The sequence below is a fragment of the Xenopus tropicalis genome, chromosome 3 (genome assembly GCF_000004195.4).
Source record: "Xenopus tropicalis strain Nigerian chromosome 3, UCB_Xtro_10.0, whole genome shotgun sequence".
Classification (NCBI taxonomy): domain Eukaryota; kingdom Metazoa; phylum Chordata; class Amphibia; order Anura; family Pipidae; genus Xenopus; species Xenopus tropicalis.
The window spans coordinates 12374324-12387440 of record NC_030679.2 but is presented as its reverse complement, the minus strand read 5'-3'; the positions used below and the strand labels follow the sequence as shown (position 1 = coordinate 12387440).

The 13117-nt window shown below is 43.5% G+C and overlaps 1 protein-coding gene across 5 annotated transcripts in view; it reads left to right on the top strand.

Moving 5' to 3' along the window:
- The window catches only part of gria1 (glutamate receptor, ionotropic, AMPA 1), a 173907-nt gene that overhangs the window by 69718 nt on the left and 91072 nt on the right, over positions 1 to 13117 (top strand). The gene's annotated exons all lie outside the window — the stretch shown is intronic.

Here is a 13117-nt window from a genome sequence, read left to right as displayed (position 1 = left end):
ACCCTAGGCCAAGACTTGGTGGTTTTCATCCTAGCTTCGGCGAAGGTGGATCTGCCCGCACATGCTGTTTATTGGTGAAAGCCTTGGACACATGAGCATCGGAGCCCATACCTTCGGGTAGGACTCACAGGCGATGACTCAACATTGAAACCAGTCTGTAGTTGGGAATCTGATCAGCTATTATCCTGGCTTCAGCTTTAAACCCAGTGGGTGTGCTTTAGCCTATAGGATAAACCCATGTAAATGGGATATTTTTTAGGAGTTTGGAATTCATTCCCAGAATTCCTTTTGTATACCTTCAGATGGACCGACCCTTCCGAAGCTTTGGGAACCCTTGGGACATTTTTTTCCAGCCATTTTTCCTGATACAAAAAAAAAACCCACTTGTGCGGCTGACACTTTTTGTGGTGCTAATATATCCATTTCTGCTGAAATGAAATGCATTGGAAGAACTCTATGGGGCACATTTACTTACCCACGAAGGGGCCGAATGCGTCCGATTGCGTTTTTTTCGTAATGATCGGTATTTGCCGATTTTTCGGAAAATTGTCGCGACTTTTTCGTTGCCATTCCGAATGGTGCGCAAAATTTGGCGATTTTTTCGTAGCGTTACTACTTGCGCGAAAAGTCGCGACTTTTTCGTAGCCTTCGCGCCGAGTACGAAAGATTCGGATTCATTCAAGCTTCAGTATGGTGACTTTTCTTGGGCCAGGTTGGAGCTGCAGGGTGCCATTGAGCCCTATGGGAGACTTTCCTTGGGCCGGGTTGGAGCTGCAGAGTGCCATTGAGCCCTATGGGAGACTTACCTTGGGCCGGGTTGGAGCTGCAGAGTGCCATTGAGCCCTATGGGAGACTTTCCTTGGGCCGGGTTGGAGCTGCAGAGTGCCATTGAGCCCTATGGGAGACTTTCCTTGGGCCGGGTTGAAGCTGCAGAGTGCCATTGAGCCCTATGGGAGACTTTCCTTGGGCCGGGTTGGAGCTGCAGAGTGCCATTGAGCCCTATGGGAGACTTTCCTTGGGCCGGGTTGGAGCTGCAGAGTGCCATTGAGCCCTATGGGAGACTTACCTTGGGCCGGGTTGGAGCTGCAGAGTGCCATTGAGCCCTATGGGAGACTTTCCTTGGGCCGGGCTTTCGTTGGGCCAGGTTGGAGCTGCAGAGTGCCATTGAGCCCTATGGGAGACTTTCCTCGGGCCAGGTTGGAGCTGCAGAGTGCCATTGAGCCCTATGGGAGACTTTCCTCGGGCCAGGTTGGAGCTGCAGAGTGCCATTGAGCCCTATGGGAGACTTTCCTTGGGCCGGGTTGGAGCTGCAGAGTGCCATTGAGCCCTATGGGAGACTTTCCTTGGGCCGGGTTGGAACTGCAGAGTGCCATTGAGCCCTATGGGAGACTTTCCTTGGGCCGGGTTGGAGCTGCAGAGTGCCATTGAGCCCTATGGGAGACTTTCCTTGGGCCGGGTTGGAGCTGCAGAGTGCCATTGAGCCCTATGGGAGACTTTCCTTGGGCCGGGTTGGAGCTGCAGGGTGCCATTGAGTCCTATGGGAGGCTTCCAAAATCATGCTAAGTCTGAAAGTTTCGCCCGCCACTTACGAGCGCTCAATACGAAAAAGTCACGACAAGATACGAGCGCATCGTAATGGCTACGAAAAAGTTGCCTTTTTTCGCGCAAATCGTATTGGTAACAAAAAAGTCGCGACAATTTCCGAAAAGTCGCAAAGGCGCCGAAAAAAACTCAAAAAATACGAAAAAGTCGCAAAATGTTCGTTTTCCAATTCGGATCGAATTCGTGTCTTAGTAAATGTGCCCCTAATACTTGTGTTTTTTTCTGGTGGAGCAAAATGCATGCAAAATTCTAGCACAGATCCCTTAATAATGTGGGTAAGATTTTTTTAAATGGAAACCATCATGTTTTTCCATCAATACAAGGTACAAGGTGCCAGAATTTGGATATTGCGAGTGGCCTGTATGATATAATTCAGATTTATAATTATTGTCAGAATGAGCCTATTACATAATTCATCTCTTTGTAATCTCCCATCTTCTGCTGTTGGTTCTTATAGACAAAACGTTGTGCCCTTTTTTGTCCCTTTGTACTTTGTAATTGTTTTAATACTAGGTCATTTTGTTCAACGCTATTATATTCTAGGTTTTTCTTTTGCTCTTTTGCTCCCATGAGATGTTCCATGATGTTTTGCTTTTTTTTTTTGGTCTGGCATTTGGAAAATAAAGAGAACTGTCTATCATGAACCCTCATTCTACATAGTTGTGCTTGCTGGCAGATATTTGCTAGGCCACAATTGTTGTAATACTGTGGTTTTCATAGGCTATTGTTCCCTATAGTAGAAGATTTGGGATTTTGAAATACCTAAACACAATGTTGGCTATTATATGGGGAATTAAATAAGCAACATGTACTGTATGATTAGCAAGAAGCCTGTAATTTTGGCTTGTCTTGTTATTAAGTTTCTTGAGGTGTGAAAATATATCATGATTTGGTTTTGTATGATTTTGTAGTTAATACAATACAAGTTTGCTTCTTAAATAGGCAACAGTAATTACATGGAGATACATCATTTAATACCAAACCTTGAGTCCAAATAGTTTCATTCAATAAAAAAATCTGTCTCGTTTCGACAAGAAACGACGGTGGAAAATCCGTGAAACGGGTTTGTTGCGTGACTTTTTTGTCGCCCTCATCTTTTTTTTCTTGCCCAAAACACACCTATTTTGACCACGCCCAACTTGACACAACCTATTTTGCCGTGACCGTGTCCAATTTGACAAATTTTTCCACAATGGATTTTCACAGAATTTTCCCAAAACAATTCACCAATGGCAAAATGAACATAACAGTTTGCTTCATCTGAGGATACCTGTATACTGCATTGTCCTTGAAGGTGTAGTTTATCTTGCCCCTCTTTGTTATAGATGTTGAATGATTTGCCCCACTTAACATAATATAAATTATCTGTTGGTTCTGTTATTCAAGTATTCATTCTGGGGGTATAGTTTTTCTGTTTTTTTTTTGTTTTTTTTTTAAGTACATTGCCCCAGAAACAGTTATTTAGTATTTGCTAGAATTACAGAGAACAAGCCACCTCCGTGTTCTTGGGTCCCACAGGGATTGGAGTTTAAACAGAGAGCAGGAAGGAATCAGTAACGTTTAGGTTTATTTTTCAATGTGTTTGACATTTTAGATGTCAGGGATGTGTTTTCAAGTCTCTACTGAAGGGGTTTAGAAGTCATTTATAAAAATGATCCAGCTTTACCACTTGCTCTTATAAGCCAAGTAGTCTCAGGAGAGTATTAACAGGGGTGTCCTCAGGACCCATGATCTGTAATGGGCAGAGAGAAAATAAGCTCCACTGTACCCCTCAGATTTACAGAATATACATATTGGTGAATGGACTATTGAAAGAATAGTATATATAGGCAAGATGGCAAGACTGTGCATCAACTGTGGAACAGTGTGTGCACCATGGATAGAAAAGTACCAAGGGAATTTGCTGTGACTGTTAAATAGTATGTAATGTTAGATTATATATCTAGTATAAATAAATCTAAAGCAACTGGACTTGTTAAGTAATCATTGAAGACGTTTCACTACTACATATGCTGAGAACTTACCATACCAGTCAGTTGAACTGAAGAAGCTGCTCGGATGAGTAGTGAAACATCTTCAATGATTACTTAACAAGTCCAGTTGCTTTAGATTTATTTATGCTAGATATACCATGACCTGGATGAATGAAAATCTTCATAGGCATATGTTAGATTAAATAGCATCAGAGGAAGGGTCTAGGAAGGGATAGTGGGAATAGTAAGGCAGAACGGTTTCAGGGAAAGGTAAAATAGCTGCGGGATAGGATAACCAGTTAGCAAGGTATGATTGTCTCTGGGTTGGTCAGTTTGTAGCTTGTAGCTAATGCTGGGCAACAAATTGATAGTCATAAGACACAACAACCCACAGGAATAACCAAGATGTCAGCACTGACCATATACCTGCAAAAAGAAAATAAATATTATGACCAGCTAGCCATCTTGCAAGCAGGGCCCTCTGATCTATCCTTACTCTGTAACCCTTGTTTGTTAAAATATTGTAAGACCCCTGTTCATTACAATGAGGGTCAGACTGGCCTACTGGGCTACCAGAAAAAAACCCAGTGGGCACTGACCCTGTTAGGCCCTGCCACCTGCCCACACCCTGCTCATCCCCAGCTGCTCCTCTGCTTATCTGCTTACCTACTTGCTTTGGAATGCACCGCCATCTTTATTTGTTCACAGTAAGTAAGCAGCTCAGGAGCAGGAGCGGCTGGGGGCAGAGCAGGGAGCGGAGATGGAGCCTTGGCACCCTTTTGGGCCCCAGGTACCCCAGTCCAACTCTGATTACAATAGCGATACATAACTTTAGAGCATAAATAGATGAAGATAATGACAATAACAATAGAGTATACTCATGTATACAAGTAACGTCCATAGCATTAAAATGGCATGGGCCACAAAGAGACCCTCTTCCCGGATATGGAAAGATATTATTTCCTCCGTAAGTAACATTAATGAGAAGAGACTGCCCCGAGAAACGTGCTGATGTGGGGCTATTATATGTTATAATCTTGGAGCCTTAAAAGTGTCAAAGATTGAACAGACATTTGCCCGGAGCTCTATTCCTTTGTACAGGTATTTTTTAGAGTTCTCATCTGGAAAATTGTTTACCCCCACTGTACTTTGGCTGATTACTCTGCAAGCCTATCTGACCCAAATGGATGCCCACAGGGAGCTCTGCACTAAGATTTTCACCTCCAGCTCTGAAAAATAAGGACAGCCCTAAAGATAAGGTTGAGGTTGGGGTAAGGGTAAGGGGAGGGGAAAGAAGAAAAGTATAACATGGACAATGAAAACAGTCATGGCATAGAGTAAACCAGTGATCCCCAACCAGTGGTTCGTGAGCAACATGTTGCTCCCCAACCCCTTGGATGTTGCTCTCAGTGCCCCCAAACCAGGGAGTTATTTTTGAATTCCTGACTTGGGGGCAAGTTTTGGTTGAATAAAAACAAGATTTACTACCAAATAAAACCCCTGTAAGCTGATAGGGTGCATAGAGGCTGCCTAATAGCCAATCACAGCCCTTATTTGGCTCCTCCATGAACTTATATGGTGCTCGTGTTGCTCCCCAAGTCTTTTTACATTTGACTGTGGCTCATGAGTAATAAAGGTTGGGGATCCCTGGAGAAGACAGTATTGGGGGAGAGCAGAGTTTTTTGCCATTTTTCATAATGGTCATTAATTATTTGAAATTTTCACATAAGAATCTTCAATTGCCACCAAAAATGGTCCACCATAGTCCAAACTCATCCCAACATGCATTAAGATGGGGAAGCTACAGATCAATCATATAAAGTTTCTAACAAATTCTTGCAAATCACAGAATGCCAACATACATACAAACATTTTAATTTTCTTTCATGTTGCAAACCTAGAAACGTATTGCAATTTAAGCAACATCAGGGCCAGACACAATGTACAAATAATATATTAATGAAATAAGGAGGTGAACCTTGTCGCTCATGATTAAAAAAGCCAGCAAATGCTGTTTTGTGAGCACAAAATCTGTTTTTCTCATTTGTCTTCTTTTCCCCTTGCCTGAGCCCCAATGTCTTTGCTGCTGGTGTTGTCTGTAAGTCAAGCGTTAGATTGGCAGTGAGCACACACAGTGAGTGTGTAGGCAATCTCAATCTGCCATAACTGCTCTAAGAGCTCCATGCAGGGAGCAACACAGGAGTGAGACAAGTGCTGGGCAAGAAGGGAAAGGGGAGATTAGCAATAGAAAGCTTTTGAATTTGCATTCTTTCTGCAAAAGGGCTTTCCCACTGGTGCCTGTTAGAGGTGTGAATAACAAGGATGTATTGAAGCAGCAAAAATACAGAAATTAGAAGCATTTAAAAATCTCCTGCCGTTTGCAACACAAGCATACTGTGAACAAGGTTAATTGAAATTTTGATAGTTGTATATCTAGATACATGATAGCAACTCTGGAGGGCAGTGACTATCTAGTGTCTATCTATCTAGCTATCTATCATCTCTCTCTATATAAATATATCTTCTATATCTATCCATCTGCTTGCTTACCCATTCATTTGTCTTTTGTTCATTCATTTAATTCACTTTCTAAACTGATACTGACAGTTCATTCTGTATATGTATTTGATCACTTGGAATTCTCATAGCTTGTTTGTTTTCCAACACTAAATTCATTTATGGGGCAACCAAGAAATGAGACGCAGGACAAGCAGATCTGTTAGCAAATAAACCTAAATACAGGTATTCCGGATAAGGGGTCTTTCCGTAATTGGGATCTCCATACCTTAAGTCTACTAAAAAATCTTTTTAAACCCAAGAAGATTGTTTTGCATCCAATAAGGATTATTTGTATCTTAGTTGGGATCAAGTACAGGTACTGTTTTATTATTACAGAGAAAAGGGAATCATTTAAACATTAAATAAACCCAATAAGGCTGTTCTGCCCCAATAAGGGGTAATTATATCTTAGTTGGGATCAAGTACAGGTACTGTTTTATTATTACAGAGAAAAGGGAATCATTTAACCATGAAATAAACCCAATAGGGCTGTTCTGCCCCCAATAAGGGGTAATTATATCTTAGTTGGGATCAAGTACAGTTACCGTTTTATTATTACAGAGAAAAGGGAATCATTTAACCATTAAATAAACCCAATAGGGCTGTTCTGCCCCCAATAAGGGGTAATTATATCTTAGTTGGGATCAAGTACAGGTACCGTTTTATTATTACAGAGAAAAGGGAATCATTTAACCATTAAATAAACCCAATAGGGCTGTTCTGCCCCAATAAGGGGTAATTATATCTTAGTTGGGATCAAGTACAAGGTACTGTTTTATTATTACAGAGAAAAAGGAAATCAGTTTGATGGAATTATATTGACGGCAATGGGGCAGTCGGTTCGGGGACCACATCAACGAGCCAATGTGGCCCCGGTTCTGACTGAATTTTCTAACCTGGCCGATCGAGATCTGGCCAATTTCAGGCCGGATATCGGTCGGGCAGGCCCCTCGTTTCTGCCCCTACACGGGCCGATAAGCTGCCGAATCAGGCCAAGGGACCAATATCGGCAGCGTGTATGGGACCTTTAGTTTCTGTTATGTAAAAATGTAATTACAGAACTTTTTGTGTACTCTGTCTTCATCATGGACAGAAAAATGATAAAACTTTTATTTAAAAAAAAAAGTAAGAAAATAGAAATGTCAAACTTAAAAAAGTAACATCAATGTGCAGAGGGGTGATGTTAATTGGACTAACTGGGGCAGAAAAAAAAGAGACAAAGAGGCTGAAAAGCAGTATTGCATTGTAAAGACTTGGTTATCAGACTCCTGCCTTAGGCCATGAATTAAACATATTTCTGAAATCAAATAGAAGAAAAGCTTGTACATATTTAAGTGTTACATGGACACAGCCAAAGCAAACTCAGCGGGCCGTAGGAAGGATTGTTAAAACCCTTAGACTGGATCTAGGCAATACTGATGTTGTGTATTGTATGTTATAAATGGATATTACTATTTACCATGGCCAGGTAAATTGAGGCAACCTTGGTCCTTTATCAAAGATGAGCACTTTATTTAGATTGTCAGGCCCAGAGACAGCAAGTGGTAACTTTCAGATTGTGCCTACAGGTTATACTGCAAAGACTTTCTTCTGTGCCCTTCCTACTATACATTCTTCACATTCTTATCTCACCGTAAACAAAAGGAATTCTGGGAATGAATTCCAAACTCTTAAAAAAAAAATCCCATTTACACCGTAAAAACTTCACAAATTATATAGTTACATTTTCACTCAAGTGGTTGGCCCAGTTATAGAGGAAAAGGCCCACCAGGATATTTTCATGGATACCAGCAACAGGATATTCAGTCGAGGCAGTCAACTATAAGGGGCAGTGAGTGTAGAGCTTAGGACATAGAAACTCACTCATGCTCTATTCATTTCTGTGGGATTTTTATTAGATTATTTATCAGTGGGTGAAAGTTAGAACTCACCATTTGATAAATACACTTCTAAAAATCCTATAGGAATGAATAAAACATGGGTGAGTTTCTATGTCCTAAGCTCTAAACTCACATTTTGGTAAATCTGCCCCTAAAGGTGCCCATACACGCTACGATCCGCTAGCTTGGCGAGGTCACCAAGTGAGCGGATCTTCTCCCTATATCCCCACCTACGGGTGGCCAATATCGGGCTAATTCAGGCTAATTCGGTCATTTGGCCCTGGGGCCAAACGATCAAATTAGAACGATGGGTATTGGCACAGTCGGTTTTGGGGACCGCATCAACGAGCCAATGCAGTCCCCGATCTGACTAAATTTTTTAACCTGCCCTATCGATATCTGGACAATTTCAGGCCAGATGTCAGTCGGGCAGGCCCGTCGTTAGTGCCCCTACACAGGCCGATTAGCTGCCGAATTGGTCAAAGGGACCGATATCGGCAGCTAGAATATCCGGTCCTTGGACCAGTTCGGCAGATTATCGGCCCGTGTATGAGCACTTCTGACGGGCCTGCCCGACTAATATCTGGCCTGAAATCGGGCAGATCTCGATCGGGCAGGGTAGAAAATCTAGTCGGATCGGGGACCACATCGGCTCGTTGATGCGGTGCCTGGACAAACTTTACCTATACCCGTCATTATAATCAAATTACCCTGGATTCTCCCAATATCGCCCGCCTGTAGGTGGGGATATCGGGAAAAGATCCGCTCGCTTGGTGACATCGCCAAGGGAGCGGATCTTATGGTGTATGGGGACCTTTACCGGGAGAATTTCTTTCCTAAGAAGCTTTATATTGCAGCAATGCCTAAAATACATTCTAAAATGAAAAGTTTTCTATAACTTGATAAGGATGAAAATACACGGAGGTTCTGCACAAGCTTTCAGAGAAAATGAATCCCTGTGTTCCGATTCCGCGATGCCAGCAAAGTGCACAGATGCTAATGAGTTTAAATGTTACAACTTGCTCTTTCACAAAAGGGCAAGCTATATCATTGTATAACTGGGAAACATGGTGATGTACTTAATTGGCACTGAGGGAACCCCGAGAGACACCACTGCTTGTTAAAATTCCCAAATGTAGACTCAAAGGTAAAAGGAACAAAATTATTGTCTCTTGTTTCTTACTTGTTTTTAATCATGTGATCAAGGCCATATTTATATATAGGTACCTATTGGTAGTACCTAGGGTCGCAGCTATAGGGAGATCCAACTCAGCGCCGGGCACCTCGAGGCCGCCGCCCATTCGCGCCCCCCACGTGTGCATGTGGAAAGCAATACCCCCTTCCAGTCGCCAGCACGCATACACGGATACAAACTCCCATATGGAGGGAGGTCCCCATTGCTCCACATGGAAGCAAAATTTGTTTGCGGCTGGGCGTCATGCCGGCCTTAAATTTGTGCCGCCCTAGGCCCGGGCCTTTGTGGCTTCACCACAAATCTGGGCCTGAGCCCACTGGTGCCAATATATTTTAAAAAAAGGTCACAAACCTACACCCCCATCCACCACTGGATACTTGCAGAGGGGTGGTACCTCTTCCTCTGGCAGTAAGCAAACTGCACTGCAGGGATCCCCAACCAATTGGTCGCGAGTAACATGTTGCTCCCCAACCCCTTGGATGTTGCTCCCAGTGGCCTCAAAGTAGGTGCTCATTTTTTAATTCCTGGCTTGGAGGCAAGAGTTGAATAAAACCCAGTGTAAAGCCAAACAGAGCCTTCTATAGGCTGCCAGTCCACATAGGGGCTACCAAATAGCCAATCATAGCTCTTACTGACACCCTTAGGAACCTTTTTCATGCTTGTGTTGCTCCCCAACACTTTTTCCATTTGAATGTGGCTCACAGGTATAAAAGGTTGGGGATCCCTGCTGTACTGCGTATGTACCAATTGCCAAAGGGAGAGGGGGCAGTCGGATCTGGTCCAGTCTAGGGCAGAACCAGGCAAAGATACAGCCCTACATTCTAGACCCCACAAACGTTACCAAATGCAGCTTCAAATAGAAGAAAAAAAGGCTGGTATTGTCCCTTTAACTGGCAAAGGAACATGAACATATTTCCTGCATACTTTAGTTGCTTCTTTTCTCTCACTCTGCCACTTAAACTGAAGTTTTATTTAAGGAAATTGGAATTTTACATCCCACACAAGGCTCCCTGGCTGCATAAACTATGAGCAGCAAAGAGCTCCCGCTGCCAGGCAAATTCTTTGTGACATCTTTGCTCCAATAAAAGCTCAGCTCTGAGTAGCGCTCGCTGTGTAAATCTTATTTAATACGTGTGTGCCGTTTCCGTGCCTTCCTTCCAGCCTACGGGTTTTCTTGCTGAAACCTTTCCTGTGCTCTTTTCACCTGTGCGATGGCAGATACGAGATCTACGGAGAACATATTGCCCCGCTCCCTTATTGTGATGCACAGTTGGCTCGTGTTAGTGCGGCCGGGCTCGTACGTTCCCTGCACACTAATGCGTTATTTCAGGTCGTCGCAATAAAGATTCCCTTCAAAAGTTTTAGCCAGAATCTGTTTATATATTCTACATAGTGAGTAACCTTTTTATTTATAATAGGCAAAGAATATGCTTTAGCTACCTTTGTATTTTTCTGTTGGTATTGACATATTAAGAGCTGAATTATTGTTAATTTTCATTGTTTTGTACCCCCCCCAGCGTCTGTGCTCGCATTACTGGTCCAGCTTTAAAGGAGAAGGAAAGGCTAATAAAGAGTTAATCTCAAGCTGCAGGCATACCTTCAGTTCTCTCAATAGTGCCCTTAAGTCTCCCCATATTTCTGATCATAAGGGAAGAAAAAACGCTGAAAGTTCCCATAATGCCTCGCTCCTGCACCAAGACCAAGACCACTCTACATGCTCAGTTAGTAAGACTATGAGCAAGCTTCCTGCTGCTCAGATCCACATTCCTAAGGGGGGGAAGTTATTAGGAGAGCTGGAGAGGGGAGAGAGCTGCGTGTCTCTGGCACAGGAAAAGAGACACAACAAATCTTTTGACAGAGGACTCAGTGCAGCGTTTCTGTGAGTGTTTATGGCTGTATTTACATAGACCTTTCTTATAAAGCTTACTTTTGCCTTTCTTTCTCCTTTAATATGAGGTCCCCTTGTCCAAAACCTTCTGGAAGATTTATGAAACTACGCATGAACCTGGGACTCCCACTAAGCCCTCTATACTCCTGGTCCCCTAGCTGCCAAGTTTGTGCCTTGTTAGAAGCTTAATTCCTCCACCATTTCACAATGCAGCCCTCTTCTCCGTTTAGGGGACTATTTGGTGCAGTTCCAGCCCATAATCACACTCCCACCGTGAGCGACAGTAATAGAAGACAGCGTGGAATCCGTTAGGCGTAATTGATGGGATTATGTGTAAATGTGGCGGTGCTCACAGTGTGCAGGATTTCAAGTGCAAACGCATTAATATTTGACTTTTTTGATAAAATATTGATGAATCTTTTTTTTTTTTTTTTTTTACATTACAGTAGCAGATCTCTCAAGATGGCAGTCAAAAGCCGTTCGGATTTCGAAGGCTTAACCCGATACTGACGACATTATGATTTATTAATATTTTAGTTTTCATAAATGCTTGAAGAGTATTCAGTTTAAGTAAGCAGCCAGCAACGGGATCCATGTCATTCTGTATGATACTAAAGGGCAGGGTTACAGAAGGCTAATCACTGTGACACTGAGCTAGAACTCCAACGGGTAGGAAGGAATATGTAGTTTTCAGCAATATTTATTATATATAAAATATACTGTATATAATTAGTACTCCCAGTAGTAATATTTTAAGAACAAATGAAAGCCCACAGTCACACTCCCTTCCGAGAGGCAATTATTCCAACTACTACTCTCTCCCTACTATACCTGCTATCCCACAGCCCCAGTCCCTTCCCAGAGGCTATTATCCCCCCACTGCTACTATAGGCACCATCTCTCCCTACTATACCTGCTATCCCACAGCCCCAGTCCCTTCCCAGAGGCTATTATCCCCCCACTGCTACTATAGGCACCATCTCTCCCTACTATACCTGCTATCCCACAGCCCCAGTCCCTTCCCAGAGGCTATTATCCCCCCACTGCTACTATAGGCACCATCTCTCCCTACTATACCCGCTATCCCACAGCCCCAGTCCCTTCCCAGAGGCTATTATCCCCCCACTGCTACTATAGGCACCATCTCTCCCTACTATACCTGCTATCCCACAGCCCCAGTCCCTTCCCAGAGGCTATTATCCCCCCACTGCTACTATAGGCACCATCTCTCCCTACTATACCTGCTATCCCACAGCCCCAGTCCCTTCCCAGAGGCTATTATCCCCCCACTGCTACTATAGGCACCATCTCTCCCTACTATACCTGCTATCCCACAGCCCCCGTCCCTTCCCAGAGGCTATTATCCCCCCACTGCTACTATAGGCACCATCTCTCTCTACTATACCTGCTATCCCACAGCCCCCGTCCCTTCCCAGAGGCTATTATCCCCCCACTGCTACTATAGGCACCATCTCTCCCTACTATACCTGCTATCCCACAGCCCCAGTCCCTTCCCAGAGGCTATTATCCCCCCACTGCTACTATAGGCACCATCTCTCCCTACTATACCTGCTATCCCACAGCCCCAGTCCCTTCCCAGAGGCTATTATCCCCCCACTGCTACTATAGGCACCATCTCTCCCTACTATACCTGCTATCCCACAGCCCCAGTCCCTTCCCAGAGGCTATTATCCCCCCACTGCTACTATAGGCACCATCTCTCCCTACTATACCTGCTATCCCACAGCCCCAGTCCCTTCCCAGAGGCTATTATCCCCCCACTGTTACTATAGGCACCATCTCTCCCTACTATACCTGCTATCCCACAGCCCCAGTCCCTTCCCAGAGGCTATTATCCCCCCACTGCTACTATAGGCACCATCTCTCCCTACTATCCCACAGCCCCAGTCCCAATCTTGGTAAAAAATATTAAAGAATTACAGATATTTACATCATTAATATATATATAATATATTAATATTAATATATATCTATACTTTAGCTTCATCAATTCTACTTG